Genomic DNA, 21,945 nt, shown 5'->3' on the forward strand with positions numbered 1-21,945 from the left:
TAAAAAGATGTTTCTCATGATATAGAGTAGAGGATATCAAACTTCACTGTGCCAAAGAATCATCCAGGATGTTTATTAAAGATGCATATTTCTATGCACTAAACCCATATTTTTTGCTTAAAACTTCTTGGATGGTGCTCGGGAATGTATGATTAAATATGTACTTTAGTTGATAATTTTGGGTGTGTATATATATAGAGAGAGAAAGCTGTGCTGAACCTTCAAATAAGGATTCATGTAGTACTGGGTTTCTCTACTCTTTCTGGGGGATGGTTTTGCTCCCTTACGACATTAAATCACCAATTTTCTAAGAGTTATGATTCTTTATTCAACTCTGTAGGTCATGTATTTAGTGGAATTTCCTTCAAGAATCTAGTGGAAGAATAGTCAGTATTATTTTTCAGTATTTTGATGAGATTTCATCTCTTTTTTCGTCTTCACTGATATATTTTTGTGGAAATGTTGGCAAGACTGAGTCAAAGATGGCTAATCAGATGCCATTTTAATCAGATTCTGATCTCTGTTACTTTGAAGGTTCTTTCAAGATCACTTTAGTAAAAAAAATGACGTATAAGCTGAGTGGACTATTAATGAAGGTCTCTTTGCACCTCTTTATAAAGTTGCAACAAATCATTCAACTCTTTTCTGAAGGTCAAGCTTCGTACTGAGGAAATGATTGATTTCCATTGCTTCATCAGGGAAGTCTGAAGCCTGGAATAAGGAATTGCTCAGCTCAAGTATTTTGAAGTGAGCCTCATATTTATTCCCATAACTTTCTTCTATGCCACATCATCACTCAAGGATGCCAAGCATGCTTTGAAGCATTTCTCTGATGATTCCTGAGAGCAAGTGTCTAGTAGGTAAGGGATTTGAATTGACTTAAAGCATAACCCCAAAGTTATGTAGATGTTTCAAAGATTTAATCTATTCCCACTGAAGAGAAAGCTTAAACATTAAATGTGGTCTCACTCTGTAGTTTCAAATAGGTTTAATTAAGAGTGGATTGATTAATTTATTCATAAATCATTTAATTTTTAAAGCAAAAATTATTCTTTCAATGTAAATTGAGAATTATTTATCAATTATATCAGCTATGGTTAAGCATATATCCTTCTTTGGTAGCTCACTTTTACCATATATTGACCCATAAGTTAATGAAATAAAATTTTGCTTGAGGGAAATAAAATCTCAAACATAAGATACATATACAATGATAAGAGGATTGTACAGATTTAGCAAAAGGTTTGATGCAATTATTCTTTTAAATGTTTGAATTGATAAACATCTTTTAATTACATCTTCAGCTAAGCAAAGACATCCAATTTTAAAAATATTTACTTAAAAAAGGACATTTATTTCTCTCCCCTACAAAAGAAAATGTTTAAGATTTCACAGAATGAGTTTTCCTTTAAGTCCACTGAAGCATTGACTCCAAAAATAATTACCTTGAGGTTTGCTACCTTAAATCTATTTTTCTATTTCAAATGAATATGTTAATTAATAAAGAATATTATAACAGACTAGTCTCATCAGTGCTAAAGACTTGTATAAAAAAATAACACATTCTTAACTATCTTAACAAACATATAGTATTCTTTCATGTGGCAGCAAAATATCTTGATGTTTCCTTCTCCATTACTTTCACTTTTTAAGCATTTTTTATTTTTCAATTACAGTTTACTTTCAATATTTTGTATTAGTTTTAGCCATACAGCATAGTGGTTAAACAATCATATACTTTACAAAGTGATCCCCTGATATTTCCAGTACTCACCTGGCACCACATATAGTTATCTTATTATTTTTATTATAATCTATATGCTGTATTTTACATCCCCATGACTATTTTGTAACAACCAATTTGTTTTCCTTAATCTCTTCACCTCTTTCACCCCGTCCCCTAAACCCTCTCTCTTCTGGAACCACCAATCTGCTCTTAGCATCTATGAGCCTGTTTCAATTTTGTTTGTTCATTTATTTTGTTCTTTAGATTCTACATATAAGTGGTACCATATGTTATTTGCCTTTCTCTGACTAACCTATTGTACTTAGCATAATGCCCTTTTTTATATGGCTGAATAATATTCCATTGTGTGTGTTTATATATATACTTTTAAAAAATATACTTTTATTGATTTCAGAGAGGAAGAGAGAGATAGAAACATCAATGATGAAAGGGAATCATTGATTGGCTGCCTCCTGCATGTTGGACCTAGCCTGCAACCCAGGCATAAGCCCTTGACTGGAATAAAACCTGGGACCCTTCGGTCTGCAGGCTGACGCTCTATCCACTGAGCTAAACCTGCTAGGGCTACAGCCACTGTTTTATCCATTTGTCTACTGATGGGCACTTGGGTTGCTTCCATATCCTGTCTATTGTAAATAATACTGCGATTCTTTACACGTAAACAGTACACATATTCTTTCAAATTAGTGTTTTGGGATTCTTTGGATAAATACCCAGACATGGAATTGCTGGGTCATAAGGAAGTTCCATGTTAATGTTTTGAGAAACCTCCATAATGTTTTTTATAGTGGCTGCATCAATCTGCATTCCCAACAACAGTGCATTTTAGGAATCCAGCATTATCTTAATTACAAAACCAAATAAACATACTTTCAGATTTTTATGCATGGCACTTGCTAACAATTTCTAGTCACTTTCTAGAAATTTTGGAACACTGATGTCTCCTGAAATTTTAATGAACTCTATACATCTATTTTTCTAGTTAGATATTATATATATACTAAGTGGCATTTTTTAATTTATTACTTTATCCACATATTTTATACCTCTTGCCATTTTCATTTTTTATATCATAGAGTCATATATAGATGCAGTTTTGTTATACCACTTATAGTATTGATCTATAATTGTTGTTGCATGATTTATAAATTTATTAATCTGATATAGTTTTCTAAAAGCACTATTCTCTTCATTGCAAGCAATCTGGTCAGAGATTCTCATCTATACTAATAAAAGGGTAATATGCTAATTAGACCAGGAGACCTTCCGGAAGTCCTTCTGGACAAAGCCATGGTGGCGGGGCGGAGGCAGAGGCAGTTAGGGGCGATCAGGCCAGCATGGGAGGGCAGTTGGAGGCGAGCAGGCCGGTGGGGGGGGGCAGTTGGGGGCGAGCAGGCCAGCAGGGGGGGAGTTGGGGGCGAGCAGGCTGGTGGAGGAGGCATTTGGGGGCAATCAGGCTGGCAGGCAGGTGAGCAGTTAGGAGCCAGTGGTCCCGGATTGCAAGAGGGATGTCTGACCGCCGGTTTAGGCCTGATCCGGCATTCGGACATCCCATCCCCTGAGGGGTCCCAGATTGGAAAGGGTGCAGGCTTGGCTGAGAGACACCCCCCCCCCATGCACCAATTTCTTGCACTAGGCCAGTAGTATATGTATATTTATATATATATATATAGGAAAAATATATGTGTATATATTTTAAAGGTATACTTTTACAGCATAAGAAATATAGTCAATAATATTATAACTATGTATGGTACCAGGTGGGTACTAGACTTATTGGGGCCATCACTTCACAAATTATCTAAATGTCCAACCATTATGCTATGTACTTGAAATAATATAAATATTGAATGTCAACTGTATTTGAAAGTAAAAAAAATTAATTAAAATAAAAACCAAAAACATAATAAAAGTTCAAGAGAGCTGAAAAAAAAAAAAAAGGTATTACACTTTTTCCCCCTTAGCAAATTCTATGTTTTCATCACCTATTTACTTGCTCACATTCCTGGGGCAGGGAGGATCATCATTTTTTAACATGTTATTTTAAAAGACTTCAATGACATGTAATATTGCATATTATTGAGAAATGAATGATGGCAATATATAATATTTGTATTTAATGAATATAATAGTGCATTCAGTTGTAAGTATAATATTGTAAGTTAATAGAGATGTATATATTCATGGGAAAAAGGATGGGAAGAAGTAAACATCTCCAGGTGGAGAGAATACAGATTACTTTTACTTCCCTAATTTTGCTTGTATGTACTGTCTAAATATCTTCCATGGGCATGTGCAACGTTTATAATAAACCAGCACTCTGAGGATGCTTCTGGTCTTCCGTAGTTGTGCTTTTTCTGGGCACTAACATCAAAAATGGTTCATAGAATCCGAAAATCCAGTATTCCAAAGGATTCTTTATTTTGGACCATCATAAACACCACAAAGAATCTTCAGAGGATTAATTTGAAAACATTAAAAAACTACATACACTTTACACAGTGTTGACCTATGAAATAGATGTACCATGAAAGACACATGAAACATTTTCTTATTTGTCTCCAGCTCATCCTCACTGGCTGATTATGATGATGTACCACCTTGTGCTGCAGTTTTGTTTATCCTGGAACTTATATCTTTAATATATGCCCTATCTCTAAATTTCTTTTCTAAGTTCCCTGCTTATCACACAGCAACCAAGAGGGTCCTTGGACATTGCTAATGCCAAATATTAATGTACTCTGTACTAAATAAGTTCTTTTCTAGGGAAGGGCTCATTTCCTTGTAAATTACTTGGCATATTCATTCTGCTTGCAGTTCAAGTTAATAGAAATGGCTGAGATACCACAGATCTCTTTTTCTAGAACACGCATGCTTCTATCAATAAGAATTATTTGTTGACATCTTAACATCATATGCAGCATTACGATAGTCTTTCTCTTTTGACAGCAGCTGCTTAAGTGTTTATCTACTCCATGCTTAATATTGTTTGGACTACCTAAGCATCACATGACTGCATCAAAGAAAATCAAATTGTTTTTGTGAATAGGGAGCTCATTGCTTTTTAGCTTTCTCTTTCACAGAACACTTTTCAACAACAAAAAAGACTTGCAAGTTCTTTGTATTTATTCATTTTTTAAGGTGATAGGGGTTTACGGAAAAATTTGAACTAGACGATGGAGTTGCTCTGAAATGTATTCTAAGGACAAAAGATACCACCAAATCCTTCAAACCTATTTTTCAATGCAGCCAATTTTTTGGTAGCTGGGCTACAGAGGGTTTGCCCTTGCAAAACTGTGTATTTCAATTTTACAATTTTTGTATAAACTTGATATTATTTTTCTAGAGGTTTTGTAACTAAGTATGATTGGAGTAACATATATTTGTTTCAGGGGAACCAAATTCTGCTTGGCTAAAAATTTAATTTATTTTTGTACCAATGAACTTATCTAAAGATTAGTGCTATCCAACCAACATATCTAGTTCTGTGAAGAAGTATAATTGGTTGCCAAGTGATCAGTGATGTTGGGTTACCCTTGCAGGAAGATGTGCAACTAACTGTGTGTCTATACTAGCACGTGCATGACCCAAATAGATTTTTTTTTCCCTGTGGTGTAACTTATAGATTGCATATCTGTGGATTCACTTAGACACTCAGTGGGTTGACAATGATCACTATGTGAGAGATGCTATTGCAGGAATGGGTAAGGTGACTAGGGTCATATGTTCTTAAAAGAGCCAACCTTAGGATCTAAATAAACCTTAGGATCAAGAGGTTTATTTTCTACTGCTGTGATGCCAATGTGTATCAGGGGTTAAGGGAATCTTCTAACATTCTAAAAGTCAGATTGATCTTTGTCTTTTAAATGTCTCCCAGGGTTTCCAAGTTTTGAGGAGGGAGCTAAAGGGCAACAACAATATATTTTCATGAGAGAGAGTGAATGGGACTGATTGCTAGCACACCACAGGCCGAACAAAGGTGACAATGAAAGTGAGTCAGAGCCATGGGGGCATAGGCGACCAAGGAGACAGAACTAAACCTCACATCACCCTGCTTGGCCCCGGAGGATGGCTGGTTAGCCAGAGACGGGTAAGATTCCTCAGGGAAGGAACAACCTAAGACAGGCACAGTCGCACAGGGGCCATCAGGAGAGAACTTGGGGGTCAACAGAGGTGGGGCACAGACCTTCACCCCCCCAAAGTTTGCAGGGGCCTGAACCCTCACCCCTGCTGAAGGAGATCTCCTGCCCCCATGGCTGCTCAGCTTCACATGCCCAGCTCAAATCGGGACCCAGGTAACAGAGACTTGGCCGACAGCAGATGCCCTCTCACTGCAACAAGACTTGATGGAGATGTCTTGCACCCATGATCCGGGGAACTGGGGTCTAGGATATCTAAATCCAGCCTAGCACCAGGAATGCTCAGGGCCTACTCAAGAAGGCAAATAATCCTCTCCACTAATAATTACAGGGTAAAACAAGATGGTTGTTAGGGTATTAAATTTGACAGTAAAATAGTAGTCAAGTTTTCAGACTAATTTAAATTGGCCAATCAAAATAAGCAAATACTCTAGAAAAATCAATTGTACCCGACAAAAAAGCTGTTACTAAAGTGTTAACTAAAATTTTTATTGGTAGTTCATCTCATGGTAAAATTGCGTAACATATAATGAACCTAAAGCAGTCACATTTTAGTCCAAAAAAGTAAAATTTAAAAGCTATCAAGATTACAGCATAAAATTTCCAAAAGCCTCCCAATATTTAAACCAAAAAAGGGGGGATAGTAGAAGAATATCATGTAAGGAAAAATATCCTGCAAATAAATTACATCTGGAAAATTTTTACTTTAGAAAATTAACTTTCAATCGTAATGCTAACAGCAAGTCACCCAGGTAAAACATACATGGTGTCAAAACAAGCCAAAGGAAAATCATTTGGGCAAAAAAATGAAAAAGGATCGCAAGTCAAATTTATAGAAAATATTCCTTTATTAACTTTTGGTCGAGAATATGTTTGTATATTTTCAGAAAACAACTCTGAGACATGTGGATTCCTGCAACAGAGAGGAATTGACAGGAGTGCTCCAGCCATGAAGTCAGAAGAGAAACAGTCCAGAGATGGAAGACGCTGACGATGCCTTGCCATACTAGCAGTCAGCAGATATGCGTCACTGCAGATTGCCCAGGACCAAACCAGAGAGGGTCGGACCTGCAATACCACCATTTGTCCACCATCCAGAACTGAAATATCATTGCTGTTATGAACACATTAACAACTGTTGGACATAGAAACCGGGACTCAAAAGAACTGTTGGCCCAGAAAGAAACTTACTATAGACTGATTCATTTGCCTCTCAGCATAACTATTATTGCTTGTCTCATTTTCGGTTCCTATAAGTGTATTCCTAGTATCACATGAGCTCACTCATCTAGGGAAATGATGAACAACATAGACCGAAGAACAAGAACAGCATTGATCAGACTGTCAGACCTCAGAGGGAAGGTAGGAGAGGGTGGTGACAAGGGAGATAGATCAACCAAAGGACTTGTGTGCTTGCATATGAGCCTAACCAGTGATCACGGACAACATTAAATGTCAACAGGGGCTTGCATGTGGGGGGGTTTGGGAAGGGAACTGGGGGAGGGGGTTGATGACAAATATGTGATACCTTAATCAATAAAGTAATTTAAAAAAAAAACAAAAAACAAAACAAAACAAAAAAAACATTCAACCCTTGCCCTGGCTGGTTTGGCTCAGTGGATAGAGCATTGGCCTGGGGACTGACCGGTCCCGGGTTCGATTCCAGTTAAGGGCACATGCCCAGGTTGCAGGCTCAATCCCCAGTAGGGGGCGTGCAAGAGGCAGCCCATCAATCATTCTCTGTCACTCTCCTTTCCTCTCTGAAACAATAAAAATAAATTAAAAAAAAAAAAGTGAGTCAGAGGTACATCCCATTTCATGCGTCTATCTGCAGAATAACAATGACTCACTCAGTCCATAACTCAGACTTCCCCACATTTACTCTATTTACAATCTTATTGCTAAGGAAAGTGGATATATAAATGAATACACATATATTTTTAATTTCCAATAAGAGAACTCCTGGTTGGAAAATGACTAATGTGCACACTAGTGTGTGAACAATTGAAGTAGATTAAAATTTACCAAACACTGAATAAGTGATATTTAAAGCACTGAAACTCCCTACGTCTTTCTTACTATAAGATGTGCCCATAAATTTAAGGAGTTGCTATATCTGAAATCAGATAGTCTTCTCCAAAAGGTTCTGAGTGTCTATGTGTATTTGTATATGTGTGTGTACTTCATTTCATGATATTGAGAAATTATTAAATAAAGTCCAGTAAAATGTAAGAAAACTCATTCTTAATGTGCTTAAGCTAAATAATATATATATGTATGAATTTGTGTTGTGAATTGATAAGCCTATATCAATATTTCACTTTTAAGGCTATCAAAATTTTATTTTGCACAGAGCCCTACATTTAGATAAAATGTTGTTTAAAATATACTTTGAGCAGAATAGCTATTTGTTTATATGCCAAGTAAAGTATTGTGACAGTGACATATAAAGATTGAAATTCAGTAACATTTCCACCTCACCCTCATTATATAGTAATGAACCTTGTACATGAGTATTTACCAGCCTGCTGCAAATAATAGTTTATATATTTCTTTGTATGCATTAGTCATTGCCCAAATGATTTGACCATTATTATTTGATAAACATAATATTGCCTCCAAAACTTCAGTTTTATTCATCTCACTTTCATATATTTTGTTACTAGCTCATTTACTCTATTACATCTATTTTTCCTTATTTCCACATCTCCTTTTTTATTTGCTTCTCTTCATAGCAAACTTTATTCAAAGCATTGAATAATTTTGCATGGCACAGTTTTTCCTCAGACCACTCCAATACAGCAACAGTCATTACAATGGAAAAAGTAATAGAACCTAGCTTATAGGTTTGTTGTGAATATTAAATGTCAATTCACTAAACTAAGATACTTAGAGATGAGTTTGGCCCCTAGTGAGGTCTCATTAAATGTTAGCAATCATAATTATTACGTAATTAGTATCACTAGTTTACTTATCAAGACTGTTTTGTAAGTGAAGATCTTCATGCTGGCCTGGGTTCATTAATAAATGAAGACCATGTTTTATTATGTTGGTAGTTCCAGTACTGAGCAGGTTCCCTGGAAGATAGTATAAACTCAATACTATTATTAAAGTAGTTCCTCAAATGTTCATTTGTATATTAGCACACGATGCTTGTTCATTTATTAAACATTATATTGTTTCCATAAAATGTGGTTATTTAAATCAGACCTAGGTATAGAGCTTTATAAGATCATAAAGAAGACTTCTGTGATTGAATCCATTCATAAAATGTAAAGAAATTCATTTGAGTGGGAAATCTTTAGTAGCAATTCAGATGGTTTTCAAGGATGTACAATTCTAGAGTTATGCTTAACTCTAGCATCCTGTGGACACACTTATTGAGTATTCTATATAATGAGAGGAATTTGCGACCATGTAACAACTGGATCACGGATCAGCAGGAGGGTGGGGCAGCGAACTACAAGAGGGCATTGGAGAGCTACAGGAGGGGGCAGGGCAGCAAGCTATGGGGGGGAGGCGGGGGGGGGGGGAGCTACGGGAGGGCGGCAGGGAGCTACTGGCACATGGATTCGTGCACAGGGCTACTAGTTTTCTATAAGTCAGAACCGTACTAAGGACTGAGAAAAAAATGTGAATAAATGCTAAATCATGACCTACAAACAGTTCACTTTCAATTATAGAAGTAAGGAACATAAGCAATTACAAGGTGTAGTGAATGTGGGGTACTTTGGATTCACACAGAAAAATCAACTGGTGATTTTGATATTTCTTGGTAAAAGTGGAAAGTTGGGGAAAGAATTCTTGGCAGAAGCAGCAACATATACAAAGATTTCGAGATTAGAGAGAAGAATGCTTTGAGAGGGACCTTGCTTAAGCTTTTGTATGCTTCAAGTATGAAGGGAGTAAGTAGAGTTTAATGAGAGATAAAGTTGGAGAAGTAATTAACAAGGGTCACAGAAGCTATGCTAAGGAATTCCAAACTTATCCTGAGGGCAATAGAAGAGTGGGATCAGTACCTGTGGAAGAAGTAACAATCAAGTTGCTCCATTGTAATGAACACTCTGACAGCAATGTGGGGGGGATAGATTGAAGGAAGCAAGACTTGAGGCAGAGGACTTTAAGAGGCTGTTGCCGAGATTCAGGTTAGAGCTGATGGTTGTCTGAAATAAGGTAGCTGTCATGGAGGCTGAAATAAAAGAATGGACTTGAGCAATATTAACAAGAAATGCCAAGTACTGTGGCAGGTATTCATAGGAATACTATTGGTGAGAAAGCCAGGAACTGTAGGAGTGTAAAAATATTCCAGCCATCTTAATAAGCTTTATCAGTTGCCAAAACTGAGGGGAGAGAGGCAGTCACTTTCCAATAAGTGACAATAGTGACAAGTGGGAGCTAAACCACAAACTTCATGGTTATGATCATGACTGCTGAAGGTAATGCCTGCTAAGCAGTTAATATTAAAGACACCAGAGCAGGCTAAGTGCAGATTGCAATTGCAATAGGCATATGGTAGACATTATCTCATTAAAATATTCAGACTAGCAGCTGCACAGGTTTCAGTAGGTTAGGGAAAATATTAATTTTTAGAATTTAAAACTGCTACGACTTTGGAAGTTTCCAAGCTCTTGGTTTTCAAAGTTCTCGGATGGGCAAACAGGAGGTATCTCATTGGCTCTGTGTTCAGGCCCTTCTGATGATAGCTGAAACGCACTCAAACTGCTACTAAGGCAAACCTGCGGAGAGGAGAATGAGGAGAGAAACAGGCTGCAACATCCCTGTAAGCACACTTTAAGCAAAGTAACTGAAATGAAGACTTCACTGCAAGGTCTACAGGTAGAAGACATTTCACATGAAAGCTTTATAAAAAAGTTTTAAAATAGGAAACTATAGATATATATCTTGTTAACGAACAAAATCAAATCAAGTAAATTCGAAGATCAAATTGCTTTAGTGAGCGATTTGTGAATCTGGCAGCATCCCATCTAGCAAGTTCAAGGTTGATCCCAGGTGTTGTACAAAATGGAAGGTTTTTATAGGAAGGAGGGCGGGGGGGGGGGGAGGGGGGAGGGCGGGCAAGGGAGCTACTGACAAGAAGAAAGACAGGATTATTTTTAGACCAGGACATCTTTACATCTTTGGGGGGAAGGGAACAGCAAGAGGTTGTATTTTGGTTTTTTATTTATAAATTATTTTTATTTATTTTTTATCATGCAGACTACCTCTTCTTTCTGTGGTTTTGTGGGGTGGTTGGAGAGGGCAGGCCCACAGGAAAGATTGCGTCATTGGTGCTGACCAGGAAAATCTGAACTGGAGAGGGTGAAATAGCATTCAGGTCAGGTATTGCATCTAGTTTTGGCAGCATGAGGTTTAGCACAGGTGACACCATTTTTAGGGTCGATGGTTTTCTCTAACAATCTAAAGCTGTCATTTGACTCTGTCTTCAAAGGGGATGACAAAATCTTATCAATTCCACAATCTATGACGGGGGCGGGGGGGGGGGGGGGGGACCCTTTCCTTTTAGGAAAATAAAGCTCAAAGAGACCTGGCAAGTTCCTTAAAGCTCTACGCAAACAAAGCCATAATAGCATTTGTCATAGAAAAAAGGGATCAGTTTTATGTCACTTTTTTTGTTTAAATTTAAAATGCAACCATTTCCTCCCTTTTCTTTGTGAGATAAATAGACAAGAAAAAAAGAAGATTGAAAAAGAAAGAAAAAAACAAAGGAAGAAAAGAGCATTCGCTTTACACTGAAGAAAAAGGAAAGAGCAGTCATTTGAATATATTTTATTTATAAAAAGGGTATTTATATATTAGTGTACTTATTCAATTACTATAACTAAGTGTTATGAAAATGGTGACTAGTCAAAGGGATTAAGACTTGATGAGGACTGAACACTTGTGTGTAACTTCCTCATGTCTACCAAATATATGTATGCATAGTTATCTATATGGGATTGGGTGAATAGTTTATCATATTAATCTGTCATTTTTCGGAAGAGAGAGAGAGAGAGAGAGAGAGAGAGAGAGAGAGAGAATGAATGTGTGCATAAGTCTAGAAAGAGTATTTTCTTCAATCAAGACATGGCAATTTTGAGGCATCCATCCCTGAAATCAAACAGCAGATGAAGCTGACTATTAGAAACAACTACAGTCCAAAAATGTGCCCTTGAGGGAACTCTATACAACACTACCAGAATCGAGAACCTATTTACCCAGAAAACAAGCCATTTGCATACCCTAAGGAAAATCTACTAGGAAAGACTTTCTAGTATTCTGGAAGAACACCAAAGCCAGTCACTAATAAACACAGTATTGTCAGCGCACAGGAATTATCATTCAGGTTGAGAAACTATGTCCTAACCAGCTAGACTGGTGAAGCTATACTTTCATCTATAAACATGAACAGATGATCATGAGTCGTGAAATATTTGAGGCAAACAAAAACAATAAACAGAGGTAACCCCAAGGGTAAACAGAAGGCAAGTTTAAAATAAGTATAATTAATATCATAAGGGAAGAAATTAATGGATACGAAATGAACAGACTGCTGAGGAAAATATAAGAAATAAGCACTTCTCCTTTTTACATTAATTCCAAATTTACTGAAAGAAATTTCAACTTGTAGTATGTTTAAAGGGATGGATACAATGGGAATAGGTATCTATCTAGGCCACAATGTAATGATACTGATACAAGATTTTTGGACTGGAACACATGGTGTTCCCCTGGGCAGGATGGTTTCCCCAGGGTTTATGTGCGTCGGAGTTGAAGAATGAAACCACGGACAGAAGATGGTATAGCAAAGGTGGAAATTTATTGAAGAACAAGCACAGACCCCCAAGTAGGGAGGGGGAAAAGTCCCACTGAGCCCCCCACCCCTCGCCCCTCTGGTTTATAAAGGCTGCAGTTTTTGTGCCTGGATATCCCCTCTGCTTGGCCCCTATTCCCCTTTGATTTGGTCACTATAGCAACTCCTGAGCTCAAAAGGTCAAACCTCACGTGGGACCTGTGAGGCCCTTCTCTCTTATTGTTTTCTTCTCCTTCTTTGAATGAGGGGCTTCCTTCCCTTTATTTTGTAAATGTGTATCTTTTGCTACTTACAGCTCCCATGTCTTATGGAAATGTAACTTCTGCCTCCCCCAACTCCCTTGTCTTATGGAAATGTAACTTTTTGCAGCTCCATAGCCTGTGCTTTTTCCATGGACCTCTTTAATTTTTAAAAATTCCCCTAAACCTGCCTATTTCATCCCTAAGAATTCCTATTTCAATACTGAAAGCTATTATCAGTGTAAATTTTATTGTCTAAGCAAGGTTTTTGTATCTTGACTAAGGTGACCAGATCGTCCCGCTTTTGGCGGGACAGTCCCGATTTTTAACAATTTGTCCCGCGTCCCACGCCGTTTTAACCTTTTGCACTCGGATGTCGAGTGTGACTTGACACGGTTAGCATTAGAATAAAGGAATTGAGAAAAAAGCAAGCGAGTGCAAAGGGTTTTTAAAAAGTCCCAAAAGAAATAGGGACTTTTTTAAAATGCCTTGGGACGCGGGACAAATTGTTAAAAATCGGGACTGTCCCGCCAAAAGCGGGAAGATCTGGTCACCTTAATCTTGACATAAGATTGAATTGTCATTGTCTATCAAGGACAAATGAAATGCATCACTGCTGAGGGTAAACACCAAGGTGGAGTCAGTATTTCATTGTTCCCCATGTTGGCTTGCTTAGCAGATATTATATGAGGCTAAACAGAGTAAATAAAGCACAAACCATAAAAGTTGTTACTGCACATATTAGGACTTCTTGTTTTTGTTACTGCACATATTAGGACTTCTTGTTTTTAAAATATATTTTTATTGAATTCAGAGAGGAAGGGAGACTGGGAGAGAGACAGAAACATCAATGATGAGAGAGAATCACTGATTGGCTGCCTCTTGCGCAACCCACAATGGGGATCAAGCCCACAACCCAGGCATGTGCCCGATGGGGAATCAAACCGTGACCTCCTGGTTCATAGGTGGATGGATGCTCAACCACTGAGCAACACAGGCCAGGGCAATTGTTTGAATTGCTTAATTGCTTCAGAATTGGAGAGATTTGTTCTTAGTGACTATTAATGGAATTTGAGCCACTAGCCAGGGTTAAAAGTTACAGCATTAGTGGAAATATAAAGGGTACCGTCCTCAATCACCTTTATTCTTGGTTCAGACTTTTCCCTCTCAAAATAGTGGATTCCCCGCCCCCCCCCCATTTGCTTCTTTAAGTTACTGATATGGTAGAGAAAACACAAATAAACCTGATTTGTGTTTTCTTGTAGATAAGCAATGTTTTGCTGTGCACATACTATATTTTTCCCCTTAGGGTTCAAATATTGTTACCAAAACACACACAAAAAAACAGACAACACTGGATCAGAGATACTTTTGTCTCATCATATTGAAGCAGGAATTTTGGGCGAACATAGGTAGGCTTAGGGATTTTTTAGAATTGGAGTCCATGGAAAAGCGTGGGGCTGCAGACTGGGAGAAGGTACATTTCCATAACACAAGGAAGCCAGGTGCAGTTACATCTCCATAAGACAAGGAAGCAGCAACAGGCATCCTCTCTAATAAAATGGTAATATGCAAATTAACCATCACTCTGCTACATAAGCCACGCCCACTAGCCAAGCCACGCCCACCAGCCAATCAGGGCGAGTATGCAAATTAACCCCAATCCAAGATGGCTACAGCCACAGAGAGCAAGGTTTCCCAGGTAACAGAGCAAGCCAAGCTTTCCATAGCCGTTGCAGGCCTAAGCCTCCACTCAAGCTACAAAGTTTCAATTATAGAAGGTAAACAAATTCAAAAAAATGGCGGCAGAATGGAGCTTGAGAGAGCAGGCCAGGGTTGCCGGTGGTAACAGGGGAAGCAAAGCTTTCCGCACACCCTGGCCAGGCTCACCCGCTTAAGTCTACAAAGTTTCAATTGTAGAAGGTGAATTAACTGCCACAGAAATGGCTGCTGCCCCAGAAATGGCTGCTGTCCCAGGCTACAAAGTTTCAACTGTAGAAGGAAAATAAATTCCAGATACCAGGGCCTCCCCTTGGGTTGCCAGGAGGTGTGGCCGGCCTGCAAACCACCACAGGCCCCTAGCTCAGGCCGCCCCACACCCTAAGGGAACCCCCACCCTTATCTGTGACACCCTTCAGGGCAAACCAGCTGGCCCCCACCCATGCACCAGGCCTCTATCCTATCTAATAAAAGAGTAATATACAGATTGATCATCACTGCAACACACAATATAGCTGCCCCCATGTGGTCAAAGATCCTGCCCCCATGTGGACACAAGATGGCCACTACAAGATGGCCAGCAGGAGAGGGCAGTTGGGAGGCACCCAGCATGCAAGGGAGGGCAGTTGTGAGGGACCAGGCCTGCAAGGGAGGGCAGTTGAGAGGGACCAGGCTTGCAAGGGAGGGCAGTTGGAGGTGATCAACCCTGCAGGAGAGGGCAGTTAGGGGTGACCAGGCTGGCAGAGGAGGGAAGTTTGGGGCAAACAGGCTGGCAGGGGAGCAGTTAAGCATCAACCAGGCTGGCAGCGGAGTGGTTAGGGGGTGATCAGGCTGGCAGGCAGAAGCGGTTAGGGGCAATCAGGAAGGCAGGCAGGCAAGCAGTTGGGAGCCAGCAGTCCTGGATTGTGAGAGGGATGTCCGACTGCCCGTTTAGGCCCGATCCTGGTGGATGGGGCCTAAACGGGCAGTCGGACATCCCTCCAGGAGTCCCAGATTGGAGAGGGTACAGGCTGGGCTGAGGGACAACCCCCCGCCGTGCACGAATTTCGTGCACCGGGCTTCTAGTATTTCCATAAGACAAGGGAACTGGAACTAGCCAAGAAAGGTCTATATTTACAAAATAAAGAGAAGGAAGCCCTTCATTCAGAAGGAGAAGAAGAAAGCCCAAAGGGAATAGGAAAACAATAAGGAAGGAGGGGGTGGGGTGGAGAACCTCACATGTCCCAAGTGAGATTCGACCTTTGAGCCCAGGAGTTACTATAGTAACCATTCTAAGGGAATAGTGACCAATCAGAGGGAATATCACAGCACCAGGACCTGCAGCCTTTATAAGCCTTAGGGAAAAGGAACTCAGTGGGACTCGTCCCCCTCCCTACATGGGAGTCAGTTCTGTGGGACTCTTTCCCTCTCCCCATGTGGGAGTCTGTACTTGTTCTTCAATAAATTTCCACCTTTGCTATACCACTTTCTGTCCGTGGATTCATTCTTCGATTCTGGCAAGACAAAGAATCTGGGTTCCAGTCCAAATATTCGGTATCAATATGATACAGTAATTTGATGCAAACACCAGTATATCCACTAATGGTAATTTAGAACCATTTTAATATATTACATCTCTGTAGCAGCATCTTGAGCCTCCTCCTTTAGTAATTTTCCTGCTGTGGCTTATAAACAGTGTTTAAAATCCTGCTATTTATATCCACATATTTGTGTGTTTCTGAGTTCTCAAAATATATAACGATGCCAAAACAGAAGAGATAAATGATCTGTGTAGACGAAAGGGGCCATATGCTAACCTGACTAGTTTAGGGAAGGCCTGCATGGCGGTTGTGCAAACTCAAAGACCTAAAATAACTGCAAAAGATGGTCTGGAAATTAAATATTTAACTACAAACAGGTTGTAGTGGGTAGTCATGTCCTAGGCCAGTATTTTCCCTGACAAAGATCAACTTAGATCTTTACTGAGCCCATTTGTCTTTTTGCATCTAAGATAACATATCTGTGAGATGTCTGGGTAACTCCCCCCCCCGCCCCCCGCCCCCCCCCCCCCCCCCCCCCCGCCCCACTCCACAGCGCACAACAAATGGCACCAGGACATTCCCTCATTGTTATTGTTATCAAGTTAATCATCAACTGTTAATTATGTTAAACTATCCATCTATGTAAAAGAAGCATATGTCCATCATTTCACTTTTTATCCTATCTCAGAGGTTTCCCTGCTTTGCTTTATCCCACCTCCTTAATCTATCACCAATGAATTTCATGTAACCCACTTCCATATTTTCCTTTTCATGGTAATTTATAAAAAAAAGTATGAACTACCCATTCTCCGGAGCATTATCTCAATTCGTTGAGGATCTGCTTCCCGGCATATGTTGACAGTTTGGCTCAAATAAACTCACAAAAAATCTTTACAGGTTTCAATGTTTTTTTACGTTAACATCTGCATGTTCGATCTGATAAAGAGTGTCAGCTCTGTTCACTTCAGCACAATTTCCTAAAATTGTCAAGACTGTATACAATGTTCTGGTTACATTCACTGAGACAGGCAAGGCATTTTCCCTTGTTGGTAAATAGTTTAAAGCATTACCTTGATTATCAGACAGCACATATATAAATTCAGGGAAAGCTTGCATAGTTTTTAAAAAAGAAAATATGAGATATGGCCAGCTGGTTTGATTGTCTAGGGGTGTATTTTAGTGCTTTTCTGCCATTGGAGTATTTCTTTACAAAAATTTAAGTACTGTTTTAATTAAGATCAGGAGACACTTACCATAATGAATTTGGTAGTTGTTTGTATTCAACTCACTTCAATTGATCATTTTCTTTGCTCTCCTTGAACTTTTGGTGCCCTTGCCTTTCAGTGTGTGTGGTCCTCACAAGGGTGAAATTTAACTCACAGGTGATTTGCGGGTGGGTCGGTGAATCAAGGCCAGCCTTACTTCCTTTTTTAAATCACCTAGCATTTCCCAAGTCTGTGGAGAGGCCCAGACATAGAAGGCCTGACTGCACCACCGAATGGATAACAGTTTCTCTGACTCTTGGCATTCAATTTTGCTACCACGGTGGAATTTTTCCCAAACTGCCAGATGGTATTTGATTATATAGATCATAAAGGATAATTGGTAAGTAATCATGCACCTAATGCCTTTTTTACCCTTATTTTTCATGGGACAAAAAGATTGGTGCTTCCATCATAATGTAACATTAGAAGCGCTAAGGCAGAGGAGATGCCCTTTTCCTGCTTTGAATTAGAATGAGGGATTCAGGAGAGATGCAGGAATGTTCTTAGAGTTCATTCGCGTTTTCTGAAGAGATTATTTTCCCACTGCTGAAGTGTTTCAAAGTCAATTGATACTCTGGATTGGTAAAAATAGGAGATTTAGAAGATGATGGGGGCAGCAAAGGCCTCACTCATGTCTTTCTTATTTCCCTTAAAGTGATGCTCCATACTCCAACCTTCCTCCAAACATCCAGTGAGGAGGGCAGGTACATAAACAAGTAGGTTCAATAAACGACAGAAATTTGTCCAAGGCCCAGTGCACCTTATGGTAGGGTGGCCAGTTCTACCTAGACCTGAGACTGGAACTGGGGACCCTCATTTAATGTATAATTTTGATTTAATATGTACCCCCAGCACCCTAGTTTCTTCACAGACTGCCTGTAAGCCTTAGCATTTATTCCCCTGACACAGCCAGGATCAATGACCATACCTTGACTAAGGATCACAAGGTATGAGCTCAATAAAGCTAAAGATAACTTCATGGCCTAGGTTGTGTTTCAGCTCCTCAGCCCGAAAGCAGAACGACCCCTGGCCACATTCTCCTGAAACCAGACTGAAAAAAGGCCAAAATTGATCTCAAGACCTGAAACAATGAATCATTGCTCTTATCTCACTCTTGACAAACCAACAAGACCCATGACCCCAGACTCCTTACTTAGGATGACTCTTGATATTATAAAGCCTGTTGTGCACAAGCCATTGGGGAGCAGGGTTTTTGGAGAACCAGCTGGTTGTTCTCCAGATTGGAAACTATCCTAATAAACTAATTTTTTCTCCACTGCAAACTCTTGCTCATACATGTCTTTTTGTTTGTGCACACAGGTGGATGAACTCTTGTTCAGCTCTGTAACAGGCCAGAAACGACTTTATATAGAGTGGTTTTGGTGCCATTGCAATGAACCCAATTATTAATTAACAGAAAAGGAGCAAAGGGAAGGCCAGATGATATAGGCATGCCATTTGTACAGTGACAGAAAGCTGCAGTTTAACACTCTCCGGTCTGTTCCCACAGATCCTGGGGTGATGGACTGGACAAAGAAAAAATACACGCATGCTCAACAATGTATGAATAATGTAGAACAGGTGATTATCTGTCAGTCACACCTGGCAGCAAGTCATTATTCAGAATAAGGATGGCCACTGCAAAAGTGTGAAATCTAACATACATACCAGGTAAGCTCCTGAACAAAGGTAGTTCTCCCTGTAGGCCCTCTAGTACTCTTGGGACTCTTGTTGTAAGGGGTGTGCTCTTATGCTCTGCACTCTCCCACATGGTCCGCAGCCTTGTGGACCCTCCACACAATGGACTCACGGACTGTGACTAGCCTGATGCTATGCTGGACTTAACTCCACCATGGAACAGAAACTCTGGACACCAGCTTTGCTTTTAGCTCTGCTGAATTCCCAACTGTACCTTTTCCAGGACTGGATTAGGGGAAATGGGACTCTAAAAAACGAGGGATATAACTTCATGCAAATAAAAATCACTCATTCTCCCATAGGAGTCTTAGAAAATTCTTTTTCTCAAGATATTGTAAGAACCCGACCCCCAGCACCCAGGGGGAAGGGAATCCCCCACTTCCACAGATAACAGTTCCATCCAATACAACTTTCTGTAGTGATGGGAAGATTCTTTATCTGCATTGCTCAGTAAGGTAGCTACATGTGACCACGGAGCATTTGAAATATGCTATCATGACAGAAAAAATGAATTTTAAATTCAATTTGATTTTAATTAAGTTAAAAAACTATATATGGCTAGTGGCTACCATCTTGGGTAGTGTATGGATGGGAGATTCTACATGAATTGAGTTCTTTATTCTTATTTCTTATACTTTTATTCTGTAAATATGTGTCTAAAGCTTGGATAGAGTTCTCAAATAAAAGGAAAAGTTCTCTGTCATTTAAAAGTCTGTCCTCTCTTTTATTTGAAGAAGAAACAGGTTTGACAACTAACAATTATGTTGAATCTCACTCTTCTAAATCACTTCACTTATAGTGGCTCAATTTCCAGACACCTGGATTTGTTTACTCTATTTAGTTTAGTGAGGCCAGTAGATGAGGAATAATTTTAGAATACATTATTTTCCACAGCACCACCCCTTATAAGTTTCTTTGGGGAAACAGATACAATGAAGGTTTAGATAATTGGAGGTGGTTATAACCTAAAGAGATAAAAGCTCATAAACACTGAAAGTTGGATATTACATATGACTCTTCTTATAATCCAATATCAAAAGTCATTCTATTTTTTTAATGCTTATGAAATTAAAAACAGTTTCTCTAGGTTTATTGGACTTTTGTATCCTCCTTTTGTGACAATTTTCTAAAGTTTTTGTTTTAATAAACATTATTAAATTGTAAGAACTTTAAAATCGTAAAACATAATACTTTGTCATATATATTGCAAATATGTTTACAGATTTGGCTTACATTTTGTCAATAGTGCATTTTTGGTGATAAAACACTTTAAAATGTACTGAGTGTTGGTCTATTTATCTTCATTTTTGTTGTTTTTTTTTGGTCTGCTCTGATGTCATGCTTAGACATACTGTACTATATACCAAGATTAGATTTCCTTTCAATAACATTTTCTTCCAGAAATGGTTTCATTTTTCACATTTAAAGCTTTAATTTTCTGGCACTTACTATTATGTATGATGTGCAATGTGAATCTAAAGTTACTTTTCTCTCCAAATGGCTAGCCATTTGTCCCCAAAGCATTCATTAAACATCCATCATTTTCTCCTATCTGATATAAAATGTCACCTTTATCATAAGCTAAGTTTATGGTATTCCCAAGTAGTTTTTGTATTTTCTATCTTACTTCATTGATCTGCCTTTTCCCCCCTACACTAGATACCACCATGTATTCTTTATTTTTCTCTAAATGTCAGTGTCAAGAGCAAGAAGCTATCCTTTCTATCACACCGCTTTAAGACAAGTAGTTCATATTGGCTTCTGTTTTTCCAACATCATTTTTTACCCTCCCCTCACACATATTTCAATATTCTTTGATACATGAATTTTATAGTCTTTAAAAATATATTTTACATTATATATCTCCCATTCAAGAATATTTTTGGCATTAAGTTTAGTTACCAGATTGAGAAAAAATACTTGTTTATATGTGTGTATGTATGTATTAAATATCTATGTTTGTGTACACACATGCACACATATACTACCTTCTTCTATATTTCATTGCTTGCCACAAGTCCTTTTAATCCATGAATTCCCCATTTCTGAGCTTATATTTTTATTTCTTTTTTTTTCAAAAAAATGGTATAAGGACTGAAAATATTTTAAATATTTTCTTGTCTAGAAGAGTTGTTCTATTGGCTTGACATGTAAAATATAGCTTGGGTTCATTTAACATTATATATATATATATATATATATATATATATATATATATATATATATATATTGATTTCAGAGAGGAAGAGAGAGATAGAATCGTCAATGATGAGAGATAATCATTGATGGCTGCCTCTGCACCCCCTTTCCCCCGCACTGGATTGAGCCTGCAACCCGTGCATGTGCCCTGACTGGGAATCAAACCATGACTTCCTGGTCCATAGGTTGACACTCAACCACTAAGCCATGCTGGCTGGGCTCATATAATATTCTTGATGAACAGGTTTTTCCTTCAAAATTGGAGATATTTTTCCATATATGACTCATATTTAGCAATGCAGTAGAGAATGTAGAAGTAAACCTGATTTGTGTACTTTTATAGATAATCTATGTTTGTTCTCTTCTTGCTTTTCTCTGTAGTTCAAGTATTATTTCAGGATTTACCTGTATATAGTTCTTTTTTTAAAAAAAAATTGGTTTATCCTGGGATGTGACAATTCCTTATACTTCTTTATTGATAATTCGTTTAATAACTTTTTTCATTTACATTTTTGGTTATTCCTTCTTTTTTACTCTTCAATAATATTTAATTACTCTTTACTTTATTATCTTATTTAACATTATTCTTCATTTGGGCTAATTAGTTG

This window comes from Cnephaeus nilssonii, assembly GCF_951640355.1.
Source record: "Cnephaeus nilssonii genome assembly, chromosome: 14".
In the NCBI taxonomy this organism is placed as follows: domain Eukaryota; kingdom Metazoa; phylum Chordata; class Mammalia; order Chiroptera; family Vespertilionidae; genus Cnephaeus; species Cnephaeus nilssonii.